General features: G+C 44.6%; 1 long non-coding RNA gene across 1 annotated transcript in view; it reads right to left on the reverse strand.

Annotated features, from left to right (window-relative positions):
- Positions 1-2,854: 2,854 nt before the first annotated feature.
- The window catches only part of LOC144821869 (uncharacterized), a 63,393-nt gene continuing 49,642 nt past the window's right edge, over positions 2,855-16,605 (reverse strand). Inside the window, exons 4-5 of the long non-coding RNA XR_013608482.1 lie at positions 9,796-9,991; positions 2,855-3,890 (exon numbers count right to left, since the gene is read on the reverse strand). This is a non-coding gene — a long non-coding RNA (uncharacterized LOC144821869). The remainder of the gene's footprint in view (positions 3,891-9,795; positions 9,992-16,605) is intronic.

Raw genomic sequence — 16,605 nt, forward strand, 5'->3', positions numbered from 1 at the left:
TGGTGCTATCTAGACTCGACTATGGGAACGCAGTCCTCTCCGGTACAGCTCAATCCCACCTAGTGCCACTCAAAACAACTCTTATTGCAGCTGCCAGAATGGTCACCGGAATTAATAATTATGACCCCTTATCTCCCGCACTCACAGAACTAAAATGGCTCCCAGTCGAAATGCGTGCCATGTTTAGAACTGCCTTCCTCACGCACAAAGCTCTGCACACAGGGAAACGGAATACCTGGCCTCCAAACTCAAGAAAGCCGGCCAGACAAGAAACCTTAGGAGCTCCAACACTCTCTTACTCATCCCTATGAAAACACGCAAACTAAAAACCGCTGCACGATCCTTCACTGGAAACGCACCCAAAATCTGGAACTCCATCCCAGCGGATATCAGGACTATCCCTTCCTTTATAAAATTCAAAAGACCCCTAAAAGACCTCTAACTAAACAATGCCTTCCTGAACCATGAACCAACTCTAAAATGAACAAGCCTGCACTCTGCAGCCACCTGACAATGTTCCACCACAACCTACCTCTTCCTGCACTTTACAGCACCTTATCAATGTTCAGCCACTACCTACCTCCTCCCGGCTCGCCTACCCCCTCCTCGTTCCCTCCTCCCAAAAGGAGGTTTAGCCCAAGACATTGTGCACTCATTGAGGCTATCTCAGGACCTCCCTACCTCAATGACGTACAGCACACTGGGTCTTTCGAACATTTACATTTACCTTTGCCTTTTTATGTGATTTCTGCTTTAAATCTGTTGTAAAGTGCTCCGATACCCTCGGGGCTGGCCAGCACTATATAAAATGTCTTAATAAATAATAAATAAATAGGATACACATGGGTCTTTACCTGAGAGAGCTCATGTGGCCAATGTGTGTGTGTCCAGATGTCTGGTGTGGTGAGCACGTGATGACCTTGTGCGGTGTGCATTTCGTGTCCTGATTGGCTGAGTGTTCCTAACTACATGTGCCATCTCTATTTTGTGGTATTTTGGGAATGCGCGCTTTAGTCTTAATGTGTTTTATTGGGGCCTATCTCCTAGGTCCTGTTTGTGTTATGACTACCTATGTGTAGGATCGATAATGGTTTTACTTGGGTTTCAATTTGTCTTTGTGCTAAGTGTGACCTCACTTGTGACCTGTCAATCAGTAGACTTAGGTTTGGGTTGCAGGGCCTGTGTGACCATGTATCTCTGACTTAGGGTTGATGTAGAGTTCATCTAAGATAAATCCGACAGCAATGATACGAATTCGTGAGAGTGTAACATGGCAATCATTTATACCATATTTACCAATATTCTCATTAATATACGCACAGTTGTTAAATCATAAATCAGCAATGCCTTCGCTGATATTGACGTCATTATGAGGGCATAAGTTACAGTGCACATCGACACTGGATTTACTGCAAGTGCCATCACTTTTTCATGCATAGGTTACAGCGTACATTGACATTGCATTTACTGGTGTGATGTATTCTTATAGGTTCTGAATCGATCCCCCTATTCCTGACCCTATTCTGGTTAACAAACCAACAAGTTAACTAGCAGTCGGCCCATGAGGCAGCAAACCCCCATGATGCAGATACCGTTATCTGACGAAGCCACACTACGGCACAGGAACGTGTTATCTGATTAGGTCATAACGCTTGCGATCTAATTAGACAAGCGATATTCCTCCAGCCCCTGATGAGGCATACGGAGTTCTCATAACAAATCAAACCTATGACAACCTGGGAAAAACCCTGCGGCCATTGTTTTGATTTCACCGAGAACTTCAGCAAAAGAATGTGCTAACGACCTGGTCGTATGACATCCTTATTGACGTATCTATGTCCATCCTTACGTCAATCTCGGCACCTTAAAGGTATAAATATTACCGATATTGCCCTATGCAAACACACGCGGTGGTGACGAGACGGAGCAGCCATACTTGCCGAAGCCCAGAGCAGAGCAGACCCCGCTGGCGCAGCCCCGCCTTCCTGACGCGCTGAGAACGAGACGCGCTGCTTTCTCCTGCCGAGAAATCCAGCACCGGCGTTTCCGGGTAGCCCTCGCAGGCAGCCTGGAATATCGAGAGCAGAAAAGAGAGATACCATCCCTCATTCATCCTAACTTCCAGGTACAGAACTGAATAACCCCTCACAGAGAATTCTTTAGTCAGTCACTTGGCAAAAACAAACTTAACTTAAACTGTAACTTTCTATTCCCGCCCACGTATTAGACTTAGGTCAGGTACACGGGGTAGGCTTATTTAGAAACACCAGTTGAGTACGTTTAGTCAAATGTATATGTGTATGTAATATATTTTATTCATTTTAAACCTTCATATGGCTTAGAAACCATATCAATGTTTTTACAGTATTATTTTATACTTCTGCTTCTAATGTATGCACTTTACTTAACCATAAGTATTGCAATAATATCGATCCATTTCTCTTGTACGAGAAAAGAGACTGATCAATAAATAACACCTTTTTATTGAACACGCCCGTCTCTTCCTTTTCTCTACATTCTGATGAGACTAAGAATGCACGTACTGACTGAGTAAAATAAATTGCCTTTTGTTCACACGACTCTCGAGATACACTCTTGATTAGGGGAGAGCAAAGTTGTCATGTTCTATGGTTGTCAGAAACTAAATCCCTTCTTGTCTAATCAGGGAAGTTAATTCCTTCCTGAACATTCGAGAAAGTTTCTAGTGAACTCTGAGCTAGCTGGCAAACCCAAAACTTTAAGTCTAATATCGACAGTAGTAGACCTAGTTAACGTCTGTCTAGGCCTATACTATTGAAGGTATTATTCCAATGCGCAGAGCCTATTGGGATAATAGGAACTACACTACACTGGTATTATCATAATTTGGTGTGTATAGATTACATCATACATCAGTATAGCATTTATTGTAACGACTGCTGCTATGTGTGCCTACATCAGGGTGTACATTGCTATAGTATTTATCAATCTCCACACTCCCCCGTCTAGTTGAATTTTCCCCGTGTGCCATGACAGTCACATTATTTGGAATGAAGTGTGTTGCTGTGGTGTCTGTTATCGCCTCCCTAGATATTTGCATGCTACCTAGTTTGCAGACTGAGTTTTAACAGCCGGCAACCCCCACCTGTAGAAAACCACATTGTAGTGGTACACCCATGACAACAGTAAGCAGCGATGTGCACAGCTGAGTCACCCATAAGGGGAGCTAGTCAAAAAGACTATGAAACCAGTCCTGCTCAGGGGCATCCCCCTCCTCCTTCATGTGCATTTGTAGATGATGCAGCTCTTGGATGGCAAGAGCAAGTGTCCCGTTGTCCATGTTGTTTCCAGGGATAAAAGTGCAACAGGCAGCACTGATCTTGTCACAGTCCCCTCTCCCCAACGTGGTCATCAAGTCCAACACATACCAATGTTGCATCACCATGAGGCCTACAGCTCTCAGTTCATCCTTGATAGCATTAAGGCTGAGCTGAGTGCCATTTATCATCTTCAACAGCTCCTACCTGGTGATTTGCAACCAGCGGGAATTTGCTTTAGTTTGAATGGTGAAGAAGGGTCTGGACTCTCCTGCATTGATTTGAGTGTACGTGAACAATCTGAATACTTCCGGAATGTCCTTGTACTGCGGTCAACTAAAGTAACTGGCAGTTCTTCTTTGACCTGATGCAACAACGTTGTTTTCTTATGTAGCGGATGTTAGAACAACTTAGACAGATCTTCTCCAAGGATGACCAGGGTCGGGTGTGTATGGTCACGAGGGCGCAGAGGCCTCGTCATCTGGGATAGGCAAGGTCGCTACAATGCCAGTTAAAATCCATTTGTGTGGAGGTGCCCTATTGCATGTCTGGTATGTTCAAAACTGCTTCACAGTTGACATCGTCCCTTTGCCCCTCAAACAAAAAGAATTCTGTGTAAGTTTCTGTACAATAGGGGTTTCCCCTTCCCTTCCACATGTACCTATTTATTTCAGTATCCCAGACCTGGCATGGGATGGCTGTACTGGAGTTCTACCCCCTTCACATAGCACTCATTTCCCCTAGCTTTGTTGGGATGGATGGCCCTATACTTGAATTCCATACCAGGGACCCATTTGTCATTAAAAAAGGCAGACCCAAATACGTTAAGGGCAATCTGGGGACCACAAACAGAAGCGGGGTGGACTCGTTTGCACACTGGAGCAGTGGTTTTGCTACCTCTAAGAACCTCTGTTCTACTAAGCCCAGGGCCAAACAGTGTCCTCCCCTACAGTGCCCCTTCTGGGCACCCTGTATACCTCTATTTGAATGTCGCTAGGTTCAGTAAAAAGGTACAGTGCTGTGGGATTGGCCGCATATCTGGAGATGTTTACTACTGTTTTATGTGGCTCTACTCTACAGGGTTGTATCGTTGCCCTAATTCTACAGCAATACAGGTGGATGAGACATTTGGCTTTCTCAGGGGCTTTCTCTTGGGGTAAGTAAAGTGTATCTGCACCTACGGCATGGGGTATCAGTGAGCGTATGTAGCATGCTCTATTCATGGTTTATGTGCCCATGGTGGTCATGTATTTATACCATGTGCTGTGTAGGAGCAAACTGTGTAGTGCTTGAGATGCTAGGTTTGGGTTCAGTGAATGTATACGTAAGGTGTGAGAGGGCCCTCCACATGCATTGCAAGAATGTCATAACTGGTTTCATTGAGCTAGACACACTTAGGGAATTGACGGAGCGTGTGAGCACCCCAGCTAAGCAAAGTATGTCCAAAAATACAGTGGTGCATAAAATAAAAAACATTAATAGGCTGTAGGACGGCCTTTGAGGAAGATATCTTGCATTTGCGTGCCCAGAGGTGTCTTGTCTTGATGAAGAGCAAAACATGTGTTATAATAAAAAACGGCTGTAAAGTCAATTTGTAGTCTGTGCTCTTTAGCGGTTGGCTTGTGAAAGTCCTTTTAGCAGCTATGATCTTTTGGAGGCCTCAGCAGAAGAGGTGGCAGCTGCTGAAATGATGGTGCACATGTGGGTAAATCGTAGACCTGCTGGATAAGCACAGTGGGTTGTTGGTTAGCTTGAAACAAGTACCTCAGTAGACAGTATTTAGAACAAATCCTAGTTTTCTTCAAACTGGTATATTCTATGGCTTTACTGGAGCATGAGGCTACCTAGCAGGGTGCTGAAAAATGGTGATAGCATTTTAAGGGAATGGTGAGTTCTAAATTTGTCTTTAGTATCATTTCTACTTGTTCCCCCTTCTGCTTGCTAGGGTGGGGACAGTATTTTTCTCTGTAGGCTGTTCCTTAAAGGTTAATCATTGTGGGGGCATCCTTTTGACCTGCATGGGCTGTGTGCAGTTTTGAAAAGCAGAGGGGTCTTAAATATTTGATGGTCTGTCTGTTCACACATGAGCATTTCTCTGTCCTCTGCATATGGCGTGCACTGAGGTTCTCTCTGACTGGTGGTTGGGTTATTGGGTTACCCCTTCTTTCTGGAAGGTTTGAGAATTTCGGGCTGCTTTTAGGCTGCTTTGTGCGGGTTACGGTGGGCACTTACCAATGGTAAGGGCGTTGTTACTTTTAATGAGGAATTCCGGAGGCGGTCGGACAGTCATTTATGGACCCCCCATAAGGCTCTGCTAGGCATTGACTAGGATCTGGTTCATTTGCTGTGTTTACCAACGAGGGTCTGGTGTGCCACTGAGACTCATTGTGCTTGGCCCCATGTGGGTGGTTTTACTGGAGTCAATGGATTTTCCACTAAAGACTGAAGCCATGTGATTGCATTTCTGTAAAGATTCACATACATAGTTGCCCCTACGCATGTTGAGGAACCCGGCTTCTGACACCGGAGCATTTGCTTCATTTTGGAACTAAAGGAGGGCCTCCATTTGGTGGGATAAACCCTGAGATGGGCAAGACTTACATAGCCTGCCAAAAGTTGGATTTAAGTGAGCGGTCCTGGGTGCCCTTTTTATGCATCAGCTGGGGACTGCCATGCTCCCTCGTCAGCTAAACCGGCCCGGTGGACCAATAGTGGAGGGAGGTCTAGACCCCTCTGGGCTAATGGATGATGCATTGTGTCATGGCAGCCCAATTCACTTAGCTTTTGGTGGATTATACAACTGTTGCGGATATAGGGAAGGACATGTATCTGTTCAGTGGAGAGAGGGGGATACATCCTGTTGGGTGTGACATTGCTACTATGGGTTTGTCATTTGCAATTGTTTAATGGCGTTGCCTCCCAGACAGGTACTCCTCCCTGCCCTGGCTTTGGCCCCAGTGTTTGTTGGGCTGGTGCCACATGCTCGGACAACCATCCAGTCCCTGCTATAGCAGGGCACTGGTTGCCTGATTTACCTGGGCTGATTGAAAACAGCAATGGTGTTGCTCTGGGCTTGATTTTGTGGATGGGCATTCTGTGTGGGCTGACCTGGGATTATGCCTTTTTGTTAATGGTATCGTATGCTTTTAGGTGACATCGATTGACCATGTGACATGGTCTGTGATAATAGTGGCACTCTATTGGTCTTAGCTATGGCCAGATCTCCTGGTGTCTGCCACTAGAATTGGGTGGATATACCCTAGGATCCAAGGAGGGTGCCATTTGGACGCTGGTTGCCAATGCGCCCTAGGGCAGTATTCTTCAATTTGTGTTGGACCAATTTGGCAGCAGTTCTTTGGGCCTGCTTCTGCTTTTACCTGTCCTTCTCCTGTTTCTTTTAGAAATAATGCAATGTGTGAGCCGCTACCAGGGTTTGGTGTCTAACCCCACTACGGCCTGTAGTCCAGTTTGGATCTCAGTGGGTAGTCCCTTCTTGAGGATGTTGTAAAAGAACACAACCTGGGGACCCATGTCAGTCCAGGTCTGTCCTGTTTCTTGTCCCTATTGTTCTTACATTCTATATAGGCAATCGGTTACAGTATTCCCAAGCTACATGCTTTCTGGGGGGGTCAGGGAATATCTCCCTCATGGCCATCCATATTTGGTGTCTAAATGAGTTAGATGCAGCCCATCATGCTCGGTGGATGTTGGCTCGAGAAAACACTGTGTTTGTTTCCTCCCCAATGAGACTGCTGGGCAGACTTTTGATGTCACCTAGAGCTAATCTTATTCCTGCGGTGCCTGTCTCGAAACATGAGTTCCACTTAATTGCCCCATCTATCAATGGGGACGGTTTGTTTCCGAGCCCTTCTTTGTTCATCTGTGCCCAAGGCACCTTTCTGCAGTAGTGGCCAAATTCTGTTGCTAACAGCTCTATCGGTTTCTCCCCAATGTAGCGCTCCCATCGTCTCAGGCGTTCCTGTATGCAGGTTCCAACACTTTCCTTCTGCTGCACTAACTGGAGTGGGAATAGTAATTTTTACCATCTTGGAACCCCCCCCCTCCATGCCGAATATAGTCCTCCACCATGGCCATGTCCTTGGGTTTGAAGGATCCTTCCTCTGACAAGGGATGATTATACTGGCTCTTCCTTTTGGTCCAATAGGCCAGTAGATGGCAGAAAGGCCATGTGAAGGCCTTGCCCAATACTCTGAACACTATCTCTCTAGGGGTTGGTCTGACTGAACGGCATGTTCAGGGGGAGCACCGTATGCCCTCATTTTCGCACTCCATGCAGCTCCTTCTGTGTCTCAGTTGTCTTGCAGTTAGGCTATCCTGGCTACTTATTTCTTGGTCAGCTCCTCTCCTGCATCGAAGTCCAGGTGGTGTGTTTTCTTCTATCAGGGGCCTTCCTTCTGACTCTTCCCTGGGCTCATCCCCATGTGGGGCCCGAGACCTAGTCCCAGCTCCCACTGGGGGAGGGGGAGTTGTTGCCCCTCCTCACTAGGCTTCCAAGTGAGAGCTCTATCTCTTTCTATCCTTAACTCACCCATCTCCTCTAACTCCCACCTGGGCTGCCTCCTTCTCTCTGTGCTGTGTGCTGTTCTCCTAGGTATTAACTTGACCTCAAACTCACTCCCTGATGTTTCCTCTGCACCAAGGGCATACTCTGGGGGAGTATAGCTCACAGCTCCTGTTTTGGAGGTGGATTTTGGAGTACTGGGGGTCATGACTTCCCCGCCACTGGTGAAATCACATTGCAAAAGGGCCACAAACTTCCCTCTGGTCTTAGGACATCCTGTGGGTGGTCAGGAGTATGTGCCCCCTGTTCTGCTTGGACGTGAGGAGCTGTGACCAATAGGTGGGGTGGGGTTGAACCCAGAGGGAGTCTGGCACTGGACTGAGCTGAGGCTCACTGCATCTAGGCTGGTTGGCCCTGTGATCTCCCCCCTTGCGTTTGGTACCTTGCTGTCATGGGGTCCCGCTTGACCGGTGGATTGGTGCAACCCAGCGCAGGGGCAGCTGGGATGAACAGCATCAACAAGAGCACATCCAGCTAGTGTATTGTAGAGGAGGTGCAGATGCCTCGCTGACAAACTCAGGATAGTCTTCTAGGCCTGGGTCACCTCGAAGATGGCCCATAGTTCAAGTAGGGCCTCTCGCTTAGCCCTCTTCTGCCCTGTATATCTGGTCCGTATCCGTGTCTTTGTGTGCCTTATGATGTTAGTATAGAATGTTCCCCCCTCTGGCCAGGGGGCTGTGTATGTTTTGCTATTGGCGTGCCTCTCACTGCAATGTTTTTCAAATTGTTTGGCCTGTTTGGGGAAACTAGCTTGCAAATGATTGTGTGGAGTTTAAATGCTGGATTAGAGAAGTTGTTTACATTTTTTTGATTGTCACGAGATTTTAAATTATTACAAATTCTTCTTTAATTGTGGAGAAAACTGGGTGCACGGTACCCCAACTTTACTGGTTATGAGCTCTAAAAATCTTATACATCAACAGATATTTAACAATTTGACAATGACAAATGTAATGATATTACAACCTACAACAAAGTGTAATGGTTAGTTCAGGACAATACAAGTTTGATTTTTAGCAGTGAAATAGCAAATATGGAATTTTGATTAGTGGCGAAAATAGTTATTGCCTCTTCGAATGTATACACTTACTAACATGACACCACATTTCACATGAAATACAATTTGCAAAATTTTAACAGCACCACAATTTCAATAATGTATACATTGGAAAAATCTAAAAGAAACTAGAAGTTAAAAGAGTTGACAGAAAAAATGGTTGCTTTGTCCCAAACACCTTAGTCCCCTCCTAGTGCCTCCAGCCCAAGGAGAGGAATGCTCTGTGTAACACACGAAGCTAAGCAAGCTCGATAGTCTGTCAATATTGGCTCTGCGGACAAAAATAGCAATGATTTGTGTGGAGAAAAACGACATTTGACAACTACCGGCCCTTCGTGGCCAGACACAAGCTATACCTTATTCACCAAGGTCCGGATTATTTTCCCTAATGTCCGAATTACACTATATGTCACACCGAGAGGTAATGCATGCCAACTGCCTAATGCCCAGAGGTCCAAGCGAATAACACCTCTCATTTCTTTCATTTACTTCCGGTGTAAAAAACTGATAGTACTAAGAAAAACTCTTTGAAACTAAAACATAAGGTAGAAATTCTGACCCTATATCACAGCCAGAGCCTAAGCGTACCTCTGTGCCATACCCAGTGGTCCAAGTGGTCCCTATCTGACACCCAAAGACAAGCATACCTCTGTATCATGTCCGGTGGTCCAGGCGGTACCTATCTGGCACCCAGAGACTAGTGTACCCTGTGTCCCACACAGTAGCCCAAGTGACAAAACTGTATATACCTTTGCCATCTCTAGCATGCTGACTAGGGGAAAGGCAAAAGTGATCTAGGTGCTTCTCCTAGTTTGCCACACGCCATATACTGGAACTAAGCATCTGATGTAGTCTCTTACCCTGTGATGGTTGTCTCGGGTTGGACCTCCCTCGCAGATTCAGCAGAACTTCTAAGCAATTATGGTGTCTGGTCACCGATCTCATTGCACAGGTGTGAATCCATTTGGACAGGAGTCCTTCCTTTGACAGCAGTCGGGCTCGATAAACCAATCTCTACCGGTGGCTCACCAAAATGTTGCTTGAATATGATTTTAACTTCAATAAAAGAAAAGACAAAAGGAGTTTGGCAAAACAGGAACAAGTTGGTTTAATTAAACGCAGCAGCTGTAAGAGTATCAGCAGAGGTGCGTCTAAAGACAGTCTCAAAGTACAAAGGTTTGGGCAGCACATATACATTTTTGGGGTACTATAAAACACTTCAACATTCTTTGAAAAAAATCATGTTCATACATAACAAGAGAAACTATATGCTAAGAGGAACACCCATGGCTCTTGACCTCATAGAGAGCGAGTGAGGAAAAGTGTGTGTGTGTCCAAATGTCCGGTGTGGTGACAGCGTGATCACCTTGTGCGCTATGCATGTCACGCCCTGATTGGCTGAGTGTTCCTAACTACATGTGGCATCAAACTTTCGTGGTATTTTGGGAATGCGCTGTTTGTAGTGTGATAACCTATCAATGGGATTGATCAGGGTTTACCCTGGGTGTGTGTTTGTCTTTGGGATAAGTGTAACCCCACCTGTGATCTGTCAATCAGTAGGCTTGATTCGCAGGGCCTGTCTGATCACGTAACTCTGACTTGGATAGATGTAAAGGTTATATTAAATAAATCCGACAGCAAAAATACAGGTTCATGAGTGTAAGTGAGCACGTGCCACATGGCGGCCATTGACCGTTATTTTCATAAGTATACGTACAGTTGTTACATCGTAAATCAACATTGCATTCCCTGATATTGAGGTCATTATAAGGGCACAACTTACAGTGTACATCAACATTGGATTTACTGCCATTAAAATCACTGTGCTTTCATAGGGTACAGCATACATTGGCATTGTATTTATTGGTATTAACATCATTGGGTATGCATAGATCACAGCTCCCATTAATATTGCATTTATGGGTACTGCTGCTGCTACGTGTGCATACATTAGGGCATACATTGCTATTGTATTTATCAATCTCAACAGAGGTAATGACTTATGAAAGGCAGGTCATTTTGCAATTTTCATTTGAAAAGAATGCATATATGCTTACATGGCAAAAGACTCACTTACCAACCAAATATATTACTTTGCTAAATGCTAGCTGTGGACAAAAAGTGGAGCAATTCTAATTAGATTGGGTGGTAGTAAATATGGTGCTGCATGCTAGACTTGTGGTGAACACACGTCTAATAATAAGTAAGGGAAAAACGTTAATTATGAAGTAGGAAATCATGCTCTGTGACTACTGGTGAATGTTATGGGCCTAATCAAGGTTATACAAAGCTGTGATAATCTAAGCATATTTATATTTAGGCATTTTAAAGTAGTTTTGCTACATCAAATGGATAAATCGCCTGCCAACAGAATAAGCAGTATATAATAAATATATGTGGGTGCTAGTGACATTTTTGCTAAATTTAACTTAATGGACCTCTCTCAGATTATAAACCCAGGGGACAAAGATACTGTTCCAGAATAGATATGATTCTTTTTGCCACAAACCTATCACCTCTAGTAGGATGGGACTGAGGAAGGTGGCTATCAGAACACTTAGCAATGATGCCAGAATTCACAGCTTTTAAAATCCTAACTAAAAATAGGAAACTAGTTGCCCTGGTTGTAGTGCATACTAAGGACCCATCAGAGGTGAGATGCAGGTCCTGATTCATGTGGAAGCAGTGTTTCAGTACAAATAAGGAATTAAAGAAATACAGGAATACCACCTCTCAATATCCCCATACCCGAACATTTCAGCACCTAAATGCTGGTGATAGTTTGGGTGGAGAAAGGGTCATATTTAACACAAGAGTCAAGTGTTCCTGATTCCCATGATCTTCCCAGTTCCTTGGGCGCCCCAGTTGGGAGTACACGTCACAAACAGTGGTATGCCTCACTCCTGAAATTACCGATACCCATGGTATCCAGTTCTGGGAGCAGAAATAATGATGAAGTATTCCCAACCCCTCATAATGCCACCCAAAATGACCGATAGTAGAAATTTAGTATGATGGTAAGAAGGATACACGAAGGTTGTTAAGCAAAACATCTTATTTGCAAGTAGATTGTGTTGAAAAATATACATATATGCCTAAATTGATGTAAGCAAGCATTATTTTTATTTTACTGTAAAATTATGCAAATAGTCACCTAATAAAATTGTAACTTTTATTAAAATCAATAGATGTGGGGATCATTATAGTGGGGCACTGAACATGAATTAATTTAGGATCACAGTTATCCTACAAATATTCTACAGGAGATTACATGAAAAGAACAAGCGGTTATGGTCACAAACCATTGATGTATCTGTTTCCAAGTAACAAATAGGAGGAGGATGCCCGTTTTCAGGCCTATCCTATTTCAAAAGCCATTATAAGTCAAAAACTTTATTGGCTCATAAAAGTGTTTTGTACATTGAACAAAGCCATTTTCCAGGAGAAAACCGGTGGTTTTGTAATCACAATATTTGTGACTGCAAAAGAGTTTAATATCTTCCAACCTGAGCCCTTTACTCTGTTTTACTTCCTTCATTTATATTGGAAAATTGCTTATTAAATTGGAGATGAACAAATAAATCTCCACTGGGTGGCAAGATTGCCTTGCTCAATTGAGGTGATCTTCTTGTCTACTCTTAAGGCTTAAGGGAACAATAATTGAGACTGAGTAACTACTCTGTGTACGTGACTAATGTAGAAAAGGGGAGACAGCCATGACAACGCGGGCTTTACCTCGCGCTTCCATTACGACGCTGCCATCACAACGCAAGTCGTTACAACAACTTGCGCTGGATGGCGCTAGATACTAAGGAATAGTAGATTTACTATTCCAACACCTTCCCTACTGTCGCGTAGGCTGGAGTTGGAATAGTAAATCATACTATTCCAAAATCCAGCGCCTACAGCGCAAGTCATTGTAACGACTTGTGTTGTAATGGATGCGTCGTAATAGCAGGGCGGTGTAAAAGCAGCGTTGTCATGACGTGCATCCGTAGAAAAGACATGTAAAACTACCTTATAAAAGTCGTGGGATACCATTTGAAAATTTGCACAGCAGACAGCTAATTATGTGTTGGTGTGGATGACAGAGCAAGTAGAAATAATTAAATAGAATAAAAAAATGAAGATAATGTGAAATTATTATTTTTTTAACTTAATAAGAAACCTCCAATTATGTGTGATTACCGGAATCATGTACATTCATTTTATGGTACTTCCCCAAATCATTTTAACTGAATTTATTCAGAACTAATTGGCAGGTTTTTTTTAACATTTTAAATCAATTGGAATCCAGTTCTTATGAAACAGAAAACAAACAGGTTTTTTGAATGGCAAAAATGAATAAATTAGCAGAATGATGGCTCTTCCAGAAGACAGTCTGCTTGGTGGTCACCTCTATAAATATACAGTCGGCATATCTGACCCCGACAGGAGGGCAATGGACAATCAAGAGTATAATTGTACAAAGACCTATTCAAATTTCTTTAAAAAGCTTAGATTAAATACATTTCAAATATTTATTAACATTAAATTACTTTAAGAACCCTGGAAAATGCAGTAGCTGCAGAGATTTCAGTCTATTGTGGAGCTACAGAATCAAAGGATCTAACCCTTGAACGTGAGGCTGCAACGTAATGCTGATATCAGGTTTACTTGTATTTTAAGTAGCACTTACTCACCTTTTGCAAATGTTGGAGCCTATACGCAAGCTACATTTTCTAGTATTTGCAATAGTACTACAGTAGTACTAATCGTGTACTACACAATGCAATTCTCTAACCTAAATGCAGAGAAAATTCGTCCCTGCCTACCTATTTGTTCTATGTGGAGAGCTTCACCACCTGATGGGACATCTCTGCACAAGCAGGTATGCATTTTAGTAGTAAATGTGGGAGGGATGGAAGGTGGCAGGAAACTTGGGGAATACTTACCACAACATGGCAGAGGTTTTGAGGGGGTAAGGAGGGATTTAGGAAGGAATATGAAACAAATAAAACACCCACCTACATAGGAATAAACCCATTGCTATTCACAAATTACACTTTTAAAGGTACTACAGTCCACCAGGCCCCAAGAGAGTAACAGAATTAGTCCAGCTTAGCCAGGAATAAGAACAGCACCGCACATTGCCACCCCCATAGCAAATAATTAGAGCCAGGTAGACAGCTACTGGAAATTAATGACAGCTTATATGGCCTAAGCAAATGAACCAATGCACAATATTTTTTTTGGGGGGGGGGGATATATGATAAGTCCATTACTTTTAAAAATTACACGAGAATAACGTTTCCCTGTTTCCACAGTTACCCAAGGAAGATCTTCTTTTGGTAAATATTGGGGTTCACGACATCCCAGTGATTCAGGACAATTTATTGTAGACTTCTATAAATTGCTTCCAAACCAACTACTGGAAAGGAGGCATCTTTTTAGTTGGGACATTAATGTTTCGATTGGCAAAACTGAACATTTACTTACGAAATAATGTTTGCAACATTTGGATGCACACAACATTCAGTTTGCAACAGACTTTCTTTAACAAAGGAAAGGCTGTTTTCCAGACCTGAATGTGTGTCAGGTCATAGATGTTGTTGAGACTGCCACATCTGCTAGGGTGAGCTGATCACTTCATTCGACTATTAGTTCTATCATTACACATTCACACACACAGAATGGGACACGACAACATACTATTACATTTAAAAAAAACAAATTGCTTTGATCAGAAAATATGAGTTTTCAAACTTGAAATAGCTGATGATCATTTTTCGATTGCCTCGCAAGTGATTTCTGTCACCTTTTTCATTTTTTTATTTATTTTATTTTTTTATTTTTTTAAAAGACGTTTATTAGTAGTCAAGAAATCAGTACATATAGCAAAGCCTACAACCCCGTGGGCCGGCTGCATCATTGTAGCGTTACGATGGAATAAAGGAGCAAGGTGGAGGGTGTACAATTCCTGCAATCGTGTCTGTAGCAAGTGAGTTTTTTAATACAGATTCCTATACCACATGTGCCTAATAGTCAGTTACTCTTTCAAATGACGTCATGTTTTGTGTTTTTTTTTATAAGTAAACATATCAACTCTGTAAACAAAATAGGTCTCGTCGGTGTGTCCCAATCTTTGGCTGCTCCTTCGCTCACCTCTCCGGTATCTACAACACTGAGTCCCATGGGTCGTATCATCAGACCATGGAAGTGTGTCAATGGGATAGTGGGTAGTAGTGCACATGTTCAGTCTGTCTGTGTCGTGGTGTGGGACAGCCACGTTGAGCAGTGTGGCCCCACGGGCTGTCAACGAGTTGTGTGATGTGCCAGACGGACGAATAGTACAGCCATGTTGCATAGCGGGGAGACGCCACCTGCGTCCAGTCCCATGGCCGAACATGTAGTCAGGAGAGTCTTCCAGGTGTAGTGTGTGAGGAAGACAAGGCTATGTCTGGGAGACAAGGGTCCGTAACTATGTACATAGGTGTGTAATGGTCTGGGAGGATATTTCTACATGTCATGGAGTAGTGGTCCCCCGTATGGGTGGTCATCTAGGCCTACAGCATAGCTCATCGGGTGCGTGTTGTAGCCGCTGCTCGGGGCGTCTGGGGGGGAGGCAGGCCACCAGGCAAGTGTCATGATGGGGGGGGGGGTTGCAGCCTGCGCCGTTGTCCATGGCACGGATACTTCAGCAGTGTTATCCCAAGTGTGGCGGTCGCTGAGCGAGCCCCCTGGCCGTACCCTCCCCCTGGAAGGAACCCAGGATGTCGTCCCAGAGCTGCTCTATCGGGAACTACCGTAAGCCCGCTATCTCCTCCCGATGTAGCGCCGTGCTTTCTGCTCTAGCCCAGTTAGTAAAGGACGCATACCAGTATTTGGGGATTGGCGGGTCCCTTTGTTGCCAGTGTTTGGTAAGTAGCCGCTTGGCAGTGATGAGGCCGAGGTCCCAGAACCTAGCTTGTGTCTTATTGAGTTTGGTTCTAGTATATAGGCCGAGAATGCAAGCCTCCCATGTGTGTGGCAGCCCCGGGCCCGTGCTATGTGTCAGGAGAGACGTCACCTCCCCCCAGTACGCAGCCAGAGAGGGGCAGCGCCAAAGCATGTGCAATATGTCCGCGCCCAGCTGGTCGCATCTGGGGCAGGCGGCCGTATCGATCATGAAATACCTGCTGATTCTGTCCGGCGAGAGATACGCCTGGTGTAGTATGTATAACTGAATCGTCCGGAAGCGGGAATTGCGTGGGATATTCACAGGGCCAGCCAGTATTTGGGTCCATTTCTTGTCCGTCCAATCCCTCCCTCGGTGTGCCGCCCATTTATCCCGAATCGGTTGTGTAGACCTTTGCGTGTGCATAAGGAGGGCCTGCGCCAGCCAGTGTATAATGTGTGAGCCGTTGCCCATGACATGCAGGTATTGCAGTAGGTGGTGCATCGGTGGCTCTTCATGCACATCTCCCCAGGACTCCGTGTATGTCCGCAGTATAGACGCGTGGAGTAGGAATTGCCCTGCTGGCAGGCCCGTGCCCTCCGACAGCGCCGCAAACGGGAGTAAGGTGCCATCTGCGTAGAGGTCGCCCATGGTTTCCACCCCAGCTACAGTCCAGCTCTCCAGGATGCGTGGTGTCACCATTCCACCCCTCCGGGGGGTGCCCAGCAGGGGGAGCGCGGGGGCATATGGCCTG

This window comes from Lissotriton helveticus, chromosome 2_2, assembly GCF_964261635.1.
Source record: "Lissotriton helveticus chromosome 2_2, aLisHel1.1, whole genome shotgun sequence".
Lineage (NCBI taxonomy): Eukaryota > Metazoa > Chordata > Amphibia > Caudata > Salamandridae > Lissotriton > Lissotriton helveticus.